The 13,659-nt window shown below is 39.7% G+C and overlaps 1 protein-coding gene across 2 annotated transcripts in view; it reads right to left on the reverse strand.

Moving 5' to 3' along the window:
- MIPEP (mitochondrial intermediate peptidase) overlaps window positions 1-13,659 on the reverse strand; it is a 171,816-nt gene that overhangs the window by 124,837 nt on the left and 33,320 nt on the right. The gene's annotated exons all lie outside the window — the stretch shown is intronic.

A 13,659-nucleotide genomic window follows, 5' to 3' on the forward strand; every position in this document is an offset into this window, starting at 1 on the left:
TGTAAGACCTAATATTGTGAAAATGTCAATATTACCCAAAGCAATCTACAAATTGAGTGCAATCCTGATCAAAATCCCAATGACCTTTTTTTTACAGAAATGGAAACCTCATCCTGAAATTCACATGAAATCTCAAGAGATCCCAAACAGCCAAAACAATCTTAAAAAAGAAAAAAACTGGAGAACTCACACTTCCTGATTTTAAAACCTATTACAAAGATACCATAATCAACACAGTGTAGTACTGCTATAAAGGCAGACACATAGACCAACAGAATACGATAGCACAGAAATAAAATCTTGCATATATAGTCACATGATTTTCGACAAGAGTGCCAAGACCATTCAGTAAGCAGTCTTTTCAACAAATGATGCTGGGAAAATGGGATATCCACATGCAAAAGAATGAAGTTGGACTTTTACCTAACACCATATACAAAAATTAACTCAAAATGGATCAAGGACTTAAAGACCTAAAACAAACAAAACTCTCAGAGGAAAATATAGGAAAAAAGCTTCATGATGCTGGATTTGGCAATGGTTTCTTGGATATAACACCAAAGGTAAAGGTGACAACAACAAAAAATAGACAAACTGGGCTTCATAAAAATTTTAAAAATCTTTACAGCAAGAAACAACCTACAGAATGTGAGAAAATACTTGCAAATCATATGCCTAATAAAGGATTAATATCCAGAATGTAAAGAGAACTAAAACTCAAACAACCCAATTCAAAAATAGACAAAGGACTTGAATTGACATTTCTCCAAAGAAGACATGCAAATGGCTAATAAGCACATGAAAAGATGCTCAACATCAACATTTGCATCAATATTTGCAATGAGATACCACCTGGTATGAGTGACTCATTACAGTGGTCACTATCAGGAAACAAAACAAAACAAAACAAAAACAGAAAACAATAATGTTGGCAAGAATGTGGAGAAACTAGAATGCCTGGGCATTCTTGGGGAGAATGTAAAATGGTATCACCACTGTGGAAAACAGTATGGAGGTTCCTCAAAAATTAAAAATAGAATTACCCTATGGTCCAGTAATTCCATTTCCTGGTATACACCCAAAAGAACTGAAAGCAGGTTTTCTACGAGATATTTATACACCCATGTTCCCAGAATTATTCATAAAAACTAAAATATGGAAGCAACCTAAGTGCCCATCTACCACTGAACGGATACATAAAATGTGGTGTACACACACACACACACACACACACACACACACAGGATTATTTATTATTCAGCCTTAAAAAGGAAAGAGATTCTGCAATGTGCTGTAAGATGGGATGAACCTGAAGGACATTTTGCTACATGAAATAAGCCAGTCACAAAAAGACAAACAATGTATGATTTTACTTACATAAGGTACTTAGTCAAAATCATAGTGACAGAAAGGAGAATGGTGGTGCCCTGGGGCTTGGGGCAGGCGAGAATGTGGAGTGAATGTTTAAGAGGTACAGGGTTTCAAAGTTACAAGATGAAAAGAGGGGATGGACAGAGGGGAAGGCTGCATGCCAATGTGAATGAAAATACCTCTGAACTGTATACTTAAAAATGGCTAAAATAGTAAATTTTGTATTATGTGCATTTTAACTCCATAAAGAAAGGAAAAAGGGAAAAAATAAAAGAGAATAAAAAGAATCTAATTCTTAAAATCAAACCTTCTTAGGTTATAATAAACATGTATATTTTTCAATTATGTTTATAGAAAAGAAACATAGTAAAGCTAACAACAACTGACTTAAGTACTGACTTACCCACAAGTGTATTCAGGTAAAATTCAAGAAGACAATTTAATTTGGAGAAAAAAATTTAAGTACAGAATATGTTTATATAATACTCTACAGACAACTTCAACTCTGTATAAATTATTATGAATGCTAAAAAGCAAATGGTATTAATTTGAAATGAGTAAGAAAAAAATGTGCTATAAAGTAACATAAATTCCCTGTTTGAAAAGAAAAATCTCAAATAATATCCCCTGGTTCACTATGCCCAACATCCACAGGTAACCACTCCTAACCATTTTACTTGGGTATCCTGATTCTATTTGTATAAAAAGGTTTATGTATGTATGTGTGCTTACATGTACAAATAAATATGTGTACACACACACACACATATATATACACACACATACATATATTTATAATACAAATAGGATCATACGATTCATATTAATCTACAGTTTCCTTTTTTTAAAAAAGTGTAACTTTAAATACTGTCCATTTTGGGACAGTATTTAAATAAATACTTTAAGAGCTTTATCGCACTTTCTCTCGGGTGCGGAGTCATCTATGACCAAGCATCTGTTATAACTTCTGTAGCGCATCTCCTACTCTGATGGGTATGGACAGAGTAGGGGAGGCAAAGCCAGTAAGTGCCGCACCTTTTAATGGGAGTGTCCTATCACTGACATTGTTTGGAATTGCTCATACATGGTGAAGATAAAAGAAGTCAGACTTGTAATCATGTTTTTCCTGATTTTAACTTCTCTGTGGAAAACACACCCACAGCTACCCTCCCCACACTACTCTGCCTCTCCTACTGAGAAAGCCTGCTGTTAATTTATCTCTGCCACAGATGTGTTTCCATGAACACCCTCATCACACCAGGCAAGTCCATCTGTAAGACAGATTGCAGAAATGACCCTGTTGCAAAGCATATGAGATTCAGAGGGCGCCTGTGTGGCTCAGTTGGTTGGACATCTGGGTCTTGAGTTTGGCTCAAGAATCGAGCCCCGCATCGGGTTCCAAGCTCAGGGCAGAGTCTGCTTGACATTCGCTCTCCCTCTGCCCTTCCCCCACAACTCATGCATACTCTCTCTCATACTCTCTCTCTAAATAAATAAAATCTTTTTTTTTTTAAAAAGTATGAGATTTAGAAAATTTTTTTTAGAAATTTAATTTTTATTTTGAGATTTTAAATGTTTGACTAGGTATTCCAAATCATCCTCCAAAATAAACTTTGTATTAATTTATATTCCTGTCAACTATGTATAAAAATGGTCCATGTTGTGACTCTTGCCAATGTAATTCTGTTACGTTCTTTTTAATACTTCCTTTCTTTCTTTCTTTGGCTCCGTGGGTAGCATTTTCTTTTTCCTTCTGGTACTTCAGTGTATTAATAGTCTGTTTCCCCCCCCAGTGGTTATCACTTTTCCAAATACTTTAGCATCTATCTGTTGGTTTATCAACTTTAAATAATAGCTATTATTATCTGCGATTCTCACTATCACATCATCCCATTTCCTATTTCACTGCAGTCTGTCCTCCTGTTGCATATAGATGTAGGGATAGCTCTATTGATGGTCTTTTTGCTCATTTTACTGGGTGCCAGGAAGGGGAATAGAGCCAAAGCCTTTACTTTGCACCATTTACTGGATATCTCTGAGAATGTACACAATGTGGGAGCAGCCACGATTAGCAGTGAGGAAGAAGAGAGAAATCAAGCAGTGGCGTGCTATGGAAAGACTGTTCTGGCAGTGGTAAACAGGGCAGAACCTAGAGTACAAAGATTCATTATTATGAAAGATCAGAGGAGATTCAATATTGCGAATATGTACATTTCCCCTCAATTGAATCTATAAAATAAAAACTTATCCCTAAGTCATCATGATGATGATGATGATGATGGCAGCAACACTCACTAAGACACTGAGCTAAGCCCTTTATAGTATATGTATTTCTTTTAAAAGCAAAAACAATCCTGCAAGGTAATATTGTTAGCTCCATGTTACATGATCTACATGAAGATTTACAGGAAGAAAGGTAACCTCCCCAAAATTATAATAAGTAGTAAGTAAAAGGGCAGAGGTTTTCTTTGTAACAGGATCATAATGGTTTGGGAGTTGAGGAAAAATGATCCCATACAAGAGAACTGAGGGCATGATTCTGTTTTGTACCTTAGTATGGAAGTCCTTTCCCCAAGGACTTGTTACAAGTTCAAAAACTAAAGGAAGACACTTGTATCTTTCACTTTTACTCACATTTCCAAAACTGCTATGAGAGGAAAGGAGTTCCTGAGCATACTCAGGGCATCAGAACCCTGAGTGCACTCCTAAGGCTGCCAATTTAGAGAAGAGAAAAGAGAAACAAACAAGAGGGTGATGAGAAAGAGAAGAACAGGGAGTCAGGGGATGTACGGAAGAAAGAATTTTGGGAAACAGGGAAGAGTCAGCAATGTCACAGACTCAAAGGTTAGGGGTGTTAAGGGCTAAAATGAGTTATTGAGCAGTATGACTGGCAGGCGGCTGGATAACTTGGAAAGACCAGCCTGACAGATTGACAGGGCTAAGACTCCAACCACGGCCATTAGAAAGAGGAAGCTTCCAGTGTGGACCACTGTTGGGGGAGGTCTGGCAGAAAAAAACAAGGACTACAGTCTCTCCAAGGGTGTGATTATTTGTATTTTAAGATGCAGGAGGGGCTTCTGGGTGGCTTGGTTGGTTAAGCATCTGACTGTTGGTTTCAGCTCAGGTCATTATCTCATGGGTCATGAGATCGAGCCCTACATCGGGCTCTGCGCTCAGCCACAGAGTCTACTTGAAGATTCTCTCTCTCTAATAGGTAAATAAATAAATAAATAAATAAATAGATGGGAGGTATCTTAGCACCTTGGCAGGCACAGGGTAAAAAGTTAATAGAAAGGAAGAGATTGATGATACATGAGAAAGTTAGAATTACTAAATGAAGCACTCCCCGTGATGGTTTGGATACTGTTATCTTACATTTGCATAGCGCTTTCCAATTTGCAGAGCACTTTCACATCACGAGTCTCCCATATTCCCTACATAATTCTGTGAGCCAGGAAGAACACGAATGATCACTTAATTTTATTTGAGGAAACTGAGGCCCAGACAGGTTTGTAAGAGTCCAAGGCAGTCTAGGAGAAAGAGTCTTTCTAGGAGAAAGAGTCTAGCAGAAAGAGTCCAAGGCAGTCTAGGAGAAGAGTCCTTAAAATCCTGACTCTCTCTCTTACCGGTTCAATGCTTCAGGAAAGTTACTTGCCTTTGGGAGGCCTTGATTTCCTAAGCAGGAAAATGGGGATAACACTTCCCCGGCTCCCCGGATGATCAGATAATGCATGCAAAAATGCTGGCATGGCGCCTGCAGAAAAGTAGGGTGTGCATAGGCTACGGCAACACTCTGCCAAGAAGGCTGGGTCAGTGCAGTGAATATTCATTAATCACCTATTATGTTCCCGGTAACTCCTCAAAATAGAGTCAGGCACTGTAACCATAAAGCATCACTGTAAGTGACAAGGGGCATCAGCACACAAAGGGCTTAAGAGCAAAGATGAGGCTGTAGCTAACTGTGCCTGCCAAAGGGGAGAGGATGACAATATAAGGATCGGGGAGAAGTTCCAAACGGAGGAGAAAGAGCACCAACAAAGGCTCACAGGCATTCAAGCAAATAGGGCACGCAAGCTCGATCAAGCAAAGATTGCCTTAGAGCTGACTCAGCCGCCTCAGACAGCAAGAAAGAGATCACAGCACCTGCACGCTGCTCCACGCCCTCCGTGACTCCCACAAGTGAGAAGCAATTCCTTCTTGAAGGACAGCCAGAATGGGAAACGGTCCAGCAAGGCTGCAAGAGATGTGAAAAGCTCCAAGCCTTCCAGCACTACCACCCCAATCTGAGGCACCCTGAGGTGCCTACAACGCAGCAATCACGGGGCAGCAGGCTGACCCTGCAGGCCCCTGCCCTTCATTCTTCGAAGCTGACACCTGCAAAACAGTGTGAGATCACACCAAGGATGGCCCTCAAGGACCCATGCCAGAGGCCATCCAAGCCAGGGCCGGCAGCCAAGCACCAGCGCCACCCGTTGGCCTGTGAATACCAGCTCATGGCATCTCCAGCCACAATTATTTTATCGGCATAGACACTACACGTAAGAAATCCCTCCTCTATCCTCTCCAGACCCCCAGAATGATAGAAAAGTGCTACAGGCAGCACAGAAAACCTTACGGCCCATCAGAACCACAGCCCAATAGAAAGAGAGTAACACTCAAGTGTACTTGGAGGATTTTGTTCCTTGCCATCCCTTTCATCACCACAAACTCTTATAGTTTTACAAGAGACTTTTACTACTGTGTATTGTAAAGACGTTTCACTGATTTGAATCCAGAAATAAGATAGGTCTGGAACCCTTTTATTCTTCTTCCTCAGAAAGAAATAGGAAGAAAATGACTGTTATTCACCAGGGCTGCTAAATGAAACTCAACAGATGGTCTGTGATTCGTTCCATTTAGAAATATGCTTACCTATGCGTTGACCAATTCTTGGTTTTCCAAGAACTACAACACATTATAATTAGCATGTTAAAATGGTAAAAAAAAAAAAAAAAAAAAAATAGGTCTTTCTGCTTAGGAGCCACAGAATCTAGCAACATCTCAAAACCCCATCAGGAAAACTAATTATCACTGAAACAAGCAGAGAAATGTTAGTCAGAGATTTTCAACTGAAGAATTCTTTGTTGTAATTTGAAGTCTTTAAAAAAAAAAAGTCAATGTGTTACTGTACTTACGAAGCACAATCCATGAGTCAGACTTATATTTCAACCTCTGATGCACCTGGGATTAAACTTGGACACTATTTCTAAACACATCTTGGCATTGAACTTAGTGAAAACATAAAAACACGAGTATAGTTAGTGAATCCGGGCTGAAACTGCAGGTAACCAGAGCTTCAGTCTTTGCCTGTGCTACTCAGGAGGTTAAATGAAAGTGGGCATGAGAGAACATTTGCACCAAATGGCAAAGGCGGCGGGAACCAGCCTGCTGGCCAGAGGGCATGCGCGGGCTAGGGAGACTGCACGCTGAACAGGACAGAGCAGGGGAAATGCTGTCGGGGCAACCATTTCTAACTTTACCAGGAGAAAATGAAATAGAATGTTTTTGGCATCAGGAGTGACTGACTAAGCATGACTTTAATGTGAGAGTTGGATGGTATTTTTTTTTTAATTTTTTTATTTTTTCAGCATAACAGTATTCATTATTTTTGCACCACACCCAGTGCTCCATGCAATCCGTGCCCTCTACAATACCCACCACCTGATGACCCCAACCTCTCACCCCCCACCCCTTCAAAATTCTCAGATCGTTTTTCAGAGTCCATAGTCTCTCATGGTTCACCTCCCCTTCCAATTTCCCTCAACTCCCTTCTCCTCTCCATCTCCCCTTGTCCTCCATGCTATTTGTTATGCTCCACAAATAAGTGAAACCATATGATAATTGACTCTCTCTGCTTGACTTACTTCACTCAGCATAATCTCTTCCAGCCCCGTCCATGTTGCTACAAAACTTGGGTATTCATCCTTTCTTTCTTTCTTTTTTTTTTTTTTACAGCTTTATAAACATATATTTTTATCCCCAGGGGTATAGGTCTGCGAATCGCCAGGTTTACACACTTCACAGCATTCACCATAGCACATACCCTCCCCAATATCCATAACCCCACCCCCCGTCTCCCACCCCCCCTCCCCCCATCAACCCTCAGTTTGTTTTGTGAGATTAAGGGTCACTTATGGTTTGTCTCCCTCCCAATCCCATCTTGTTTCATTTATTCTTCTCCTACACCCTTAACCCCCCATGTTGCATCTCCTCTCCCTCATATCAGGGAGATCATATGATAGTTGTCTTTCTCCGATTGACTTATTTCGCTAAGCATGATACCCTCTAGTTCCATCCACGTCGTCGCAAATGGCAAGATTTCATTTCTTTTGATGGCTGCATAGTATTCCATTGTGTATATATACCACATCTTCTTTATCCATTCGTCTGTAGATGGACATCTAGGTTCTTTCCATAGTTTGGCTATTGTAGACATTGCTGCTATAAACATTCGGGTGCATGTGCCCCTTCGGATCACTACGTTTGTATCTTTAGGGTAAATACCCAGCAGTGCAATTGCAGGGTCATAGGGTAGTTCTATTTTCAACATTTTGAGGAACCTCCATGCTGTTTTCCATAGTGGTTGCACCAGCTTGCATTCCCACCAACAGTGTAGGAGGGTTCCCCTTTCTCCGCATCCTCGCCAGCATCTGTCATTTCCTGACTTGTTAATTTTAGCCATTCTGACTGGTGTGAGGTGATATCTCATGGTGGTTTTGATTTTTATTTCCCTGATGCCGAGTGATATGGAGCACTTTTTCATGTGTCTGTTGGCCATCTGGATGTCTTCTTTGCAGAAATGTCTGTTCATGTCCTCTGCCCATTTCTTGATTGGATTATTTGTTCTTTGGGTGTTGAGTTTGCTAAGTTCTTTATAGATTTTGGACACTAGCCCTTTATCTGATATGTCATTTGCAAATATCTTCTCCCATTCTGTATTTTTAAACGTTTAGTCTTTAAAGCCACAGGGAGAGCCACTGTTTCGTCCGGCTAAACCAAGGTAAGGTGTAAAGGAAGTGAATGATACTAAAACCCGTTTACCTTTCAGGTAATTAGATTGCGCTGACAATAAAGAAGATCTTTTACTCTCTCTGTTTTATAAAGAATCAGAAAAAGTTGCCAGTTTGGTTGTTTCTACGTTGCCTTCTGAGGCTAATGGCAGGAAATCTTCTCTGGCCAAACTTCCTAGCAATCAGAGAACCGTGTTCCTTAATGGTGCAGATTAGCCACCTAGTTCACTGGCAGCTTCAGTTAGGATGAGTCAAAACTGAAGTTCACAAACATAGTACGATTCTATCATCACCCTAGAAACATGGGCTGGTGACCCAATACACCTGATGTAAGGGAGAAAGGATGACCCACGTGACAGAACCCCACCACAGAGACTGGCACCAAATCTTAGGACAGCAGCAAGAACTCTACTTGTAATGGGGCTCTCATTCAGCTTCCTAAGTATATCAACATGTAAAGTTAGTCATACCTGAAGTGCAACAGTAAGACAAAACAACCAAAAATAACAGGGGGTGGGGCATAGCATCCAGATTGGGGGAAGCAGCAAAATGACACCACAAGAAAGCAATCACATCAATCCAGAAGTTTGGGGAAATCTGTAGAACCAGTAGCCTGCTGTCTGCAACCAGACAGGAACATGAAGAAGGTGGGGTGAGGGTATGAGGTGTGCAGGTGTGCAGACCTGCTCTGGAGTTAGAGACTTGGGAGACAGAAAAACCAAATGAGATGTGCAGCCCATGCTGGTTCCAACACGCTGCATGGGAGAAAAATGGACCTGATACCATCAAGGACATGTAAATAGGGACTGAGTACTAGAGGATGCCAATGGATTGCTGTGAAACTTCTTGGGTCATGCTGGGGTTGTGATGATGTAAGAAAATATCCACATTCCTTAGAGATCCATAACAGAATGTCCCAGTGAAAGGCCATGAGGTCTAGGGTTTACTTTAGTAAAAAGAAGGAAGAAAAGGGAGAAGGAAAAGAGAAAACAGATATAAATAAAGCAAATCCAGCACAGTTTTGATAGTTACTAAGTCTGGAAGATGAATATATGGGGGTTACCGACGTAATTCCTTATATTTTGCTTATTTTGAAAGTTTTCATAATAAAGGTTCTTGTTTTAAACACTGAAAGCACCCAGCTCACTGCACATCCACTAGCCAATAAACTACACAATTTCACACATCAGGTAAGTCTTTATTATCTTGAAACACCCCCATGTCATCTGTCCTTGAAAATCCAGGGTTTACTGAAGAGTTTAAAACATAAAACAGTCCTATCTCATTATGTGAATGTTCTTGAACTTTTGAGAATATACCTTAGCAAGGAATAAACATACTGAATTCCCATTCCCAATAATGTCCTTATATAAAATAGCACCAAAAGTAGTGAAGTATGATTCACTGATACTCACTATTGGCAGAAAAGAGATAAAGTCATCGAGCATTAAAAATCAAAATCAGTGAGGCACCTGGGTGCCTCAGTGGGTTAAGCCTCTGCCTTTGGCTCAGGTCATGATCTTAGGGTCCTAGGATCAAGACTCGCATGGGGCTCTCTGCTTAGCAGCTCTCTGCCTGCGTCTCTGCCTATTTGTGATCTCTCTCTCTCTCTCTCTCTCTCTGTCAAATAAATAATAAAAATAAAATCTTTTTTAAAAAATCAAAATCAAACACTGCCAGGACACATTAAACAACTTTAAAAATGATTACCTCTAAGGGGACAGGGGTGACATCAAAATTTCTTGATGAGTCCTTTTTAATGTTGTTTTGACTTTTCGAGCCACACAAATGGACTGGTTATTCAAAAATCACATTTAATTTTAAATAAAATGACTGCATATATATTTGTCATAATTTAAAGAATTACTTTTCCTCTCCCATGAGGACTCCAACACTAAAACTTGAAAGAAAAAAAAAAAAAAACGAAGATTTTTCTGTGCTCTTTAAGATGTCTGTAGGTCACTCATGCCACTATATCCCAGGATCAACCTTTGATGGTTTTAAAACACATTAATCTCTTATCTTACTTCTAATAGGTTCTTTCTTTTCTTTAGGCAAACATATAAGAAACTTAAAATGAATCTGAACATAAAAGCAGAAAAAGAATCCCTGGGGTGAACTTGAAGAAAAACTCAAATCAAGGAAAGCCCCTTCTATTTTTTGTTTCGTGTCAAACCACACATTTAAGTCTTTACTTGAAAGCAGAGGAATTTAACAAGGATTTAGCAGTCTTCAGTTTGTTCCCTTCTTCTAACCTCAACTCAAATTATTATATTTTTGCTTTCTTTTCTCATCCATTACCTGTGCTTCTTGGCCAACTCTTGTCAATCAAGATTATTGAAACCTCAAACCAAAACTCAATCATTTGCCTTTTAAGCTACTTAAAACAGATGTTTAAAACCCCCAATTCGTACAATCCCATCTGAAGCATTTCCGTATCCCTTTTCTTGGTTCTTTTACTGAGTTAATAGCCAAACAAGTGACCTAGTATTGGAACCTGAAGCAAATTGACTAAAGCCCCTGGTGGATACCAGGCAGGTTATGTTGTGTTCCTGGAATAGCTGGTGATTTCTTAACTCTAAGAACCAATGAGCCTGGTAGGAGCCTCTGTCAACAAATGAGCATTCTGAGGGCCTCCTGAGGTTCACACTGCTTTCAATAAATCTGAGAGATGAAAAGGGCCATTCACAAAAATATGATATTCTTCTTTGCAAAAAAAAAAAAAAATGTAACACTGGATTGCTTTTCATAAGGACTTCCAATTACTGGTTTAGACAGTCTTGAACAATAGCTATCAACTAATACGTATTTACTGAGGTCCAGAGTGTACATGCCACATTTTACTGCAAACAGAAGAAATAAGACACACGTTATTCTCAAGAGCTTTAAGCTATGGTTGACAAGACACGTTTAAGGTAGGACACTAAAAGAACATAGCAGATCCAGGGTGCCACTTTGTAGGCTGTAAGCATGGGATTGGCAGGATCTATAGCGGCTGTGGCAGACCTGGACATTTCGTGGACTCCTGGCGAAACTTTACAGGTAAGATAGCAAAGAAAGGCAAGTGCAATGCTAGCAGCCGCCAGACACGGGCTCCGCATGAGGCAGAAAGGGATCTGACTTGGGACAGACAGTTTAGTCTGGCTGAGGAAAACTGCAAAGGAAGAGGCATGGTAGGAAAGACCAGAAGGGCAGACCAGACCCCACGAATAACGGGGGGTGCATGTACACAGTGGTAAAGACAAGTGGGCTGTGACCAGATCCTAGAAGCCACGAATGACGGCTCCAATTCTATTTTGAAGGCAGTAACTATTCCATGACCTTTAAGAGGAGAGGGACCAAAAGAGAGCTGTCCTGCCAGCCAGACACAGCTTCCTCCCCCTGGGACACAGTGATGCTCTGGGAAGCACAGGCAAGGTGGACCTCCCTGTCCTCGTGTTCTTGTTCCACCATTAAAAGCTCCTCTGACGAGCATTCAACAACTAATTCGATATGTTCATTACACTTTAGATGAGTGTTTTCTTAGAGAAGCCTTCAGGGACAAGTGATCACTCCTTCAAAAGATTTTCGAGAACACTTAAAAAGCATCTCTTAGAGTAGTTCATCCTTTAGAACAGTGTTGAGAAAAGACCAATTCCATATAATAGTATTACTTAAGTACTATTAATACCAACATTAACTCATTTAGTCCTGACCTATGAAGCAGGGACTATTACAACTCCCATTTTAATAGATACCTTTGCTGAGGTTTGAGAGGACAAGTAACTTTCCAAAGGTCATGTGCAGCTCATTAGTGGTGGAGCAGGGACGCATCCAGGCCCCCGCCAGATGTCAAGGAACGTGTTCCAGACCACACAGCCATGACACCTCAGGTGTTTCCACTCTCTCCAATGGCCCATGTGGGTAGTGATACCCTGTTCCTGTGGCTAACAGGAGACAGAACTCCCAACCTACCTGGGGGCACAAGTACTAAGTACTGATTCCAGAGTATGTCAGCAACACTGACTTTGCAGTACTGTACTTTTGGTAGAAATGAAGATGAGAACATCACTATCCTTATTCAGTGTCTTATTTAAGTTTACTATCAGACTTCTCAGGGATCTCATACTCCTAATTAATGCTTATACTTTACAATTGAGCATAGCTCTACAAGTCCTCAGATACTATGTCATTTCCACAGAGCCACCATTTGGGCATCCTACACTTAAAGAATAAAGCTAAATGATAAAAATATCACTTAAATATAAGTCCAAGGTATTCACTAAAATCATCGGGGGGGGGGGTGGCATGAAACAGGAATACCACATTAAAAAAATCACAGTAGCAAAAGTCAGAAAGAAACAAATACATTTATTTTACATTACTTTCCAATGTCAAAAGTTTTTTAAAACTTTTTTGATATGGAAGGCATTGATAAAAAAAAAAAAATAGTTTTCCTTTATGCTATACCTTGGTTGGCCAAGCAACCAAGCCAAATCTGTCTTGGGAAAAATTTGAAAAGAGAAATTGTATATTTTATGCAAAGACAGGGAGCAAAGCCCGAAGTTCTACAGCCATAAAAACACATTTGTGAAATAATTATATTAAGCTCTAATATAGTCTAAAAATTCACTGTTTATCATAATCAAGTGATTACAGATTTTGAGTAACAGAGAAGGTGGCTCACGCCAAATTTGTACTAAACATATAAAAAGAGTAGCTGAAAAAGTATCATGAGACAATATGCTTTGTGAGTAAAATTAGTCTAAGAAACATAGATGTCACAGAGAAGGCAAAGAGAAGAAAATGAATGAATATTAAGTGGGTAAGCTCTTCAACACACTGATCTCAGGGCACGTCCTCCCAGTGATGCAGAAAAGAACACCAAAAGTTACTGTTTTCTGCTTTTATAACAAATATTTTTTAAAAAATCATTAAAATAAATAAAAAGTTTAACTTTAGTAAGGTATTTGCTACCCTTCACTATGCTGATGCCTGAATATTGCATAGTAGCAGTAAGACTTGAAAGTTAAATACCAATCAAATAACCATATTATTATCATGATATGTGCCAACAGCTTTAATGAGGAAAAGGCACAAAGCTTTTATTTTCTTCCATTACCTAAATCAATCTTAACTCTCTGGATTAAAGCTGAGGAGCTCAAAAAGGAAGTGTATGAGAAAAATGTTAAAAATCTGTTGAAACAAGAAAAAAAATCTGTTGAAGGGTAAGATTCAGAGATTTCTTTTTTAATCCTTT

Source organism: Lutra lutra, chromosome 3 (assembly GCF_902655055.1).
Source record: "Lutra lutra chromosome 3, mLutLut1.2, whole genome shotgun sequence".
Lineage (NCBI taxonomy): Eukaryota > Metazoa > Chordata > Mammalia > Carnivora > Mustelidae > Lutra > Lutra lutra.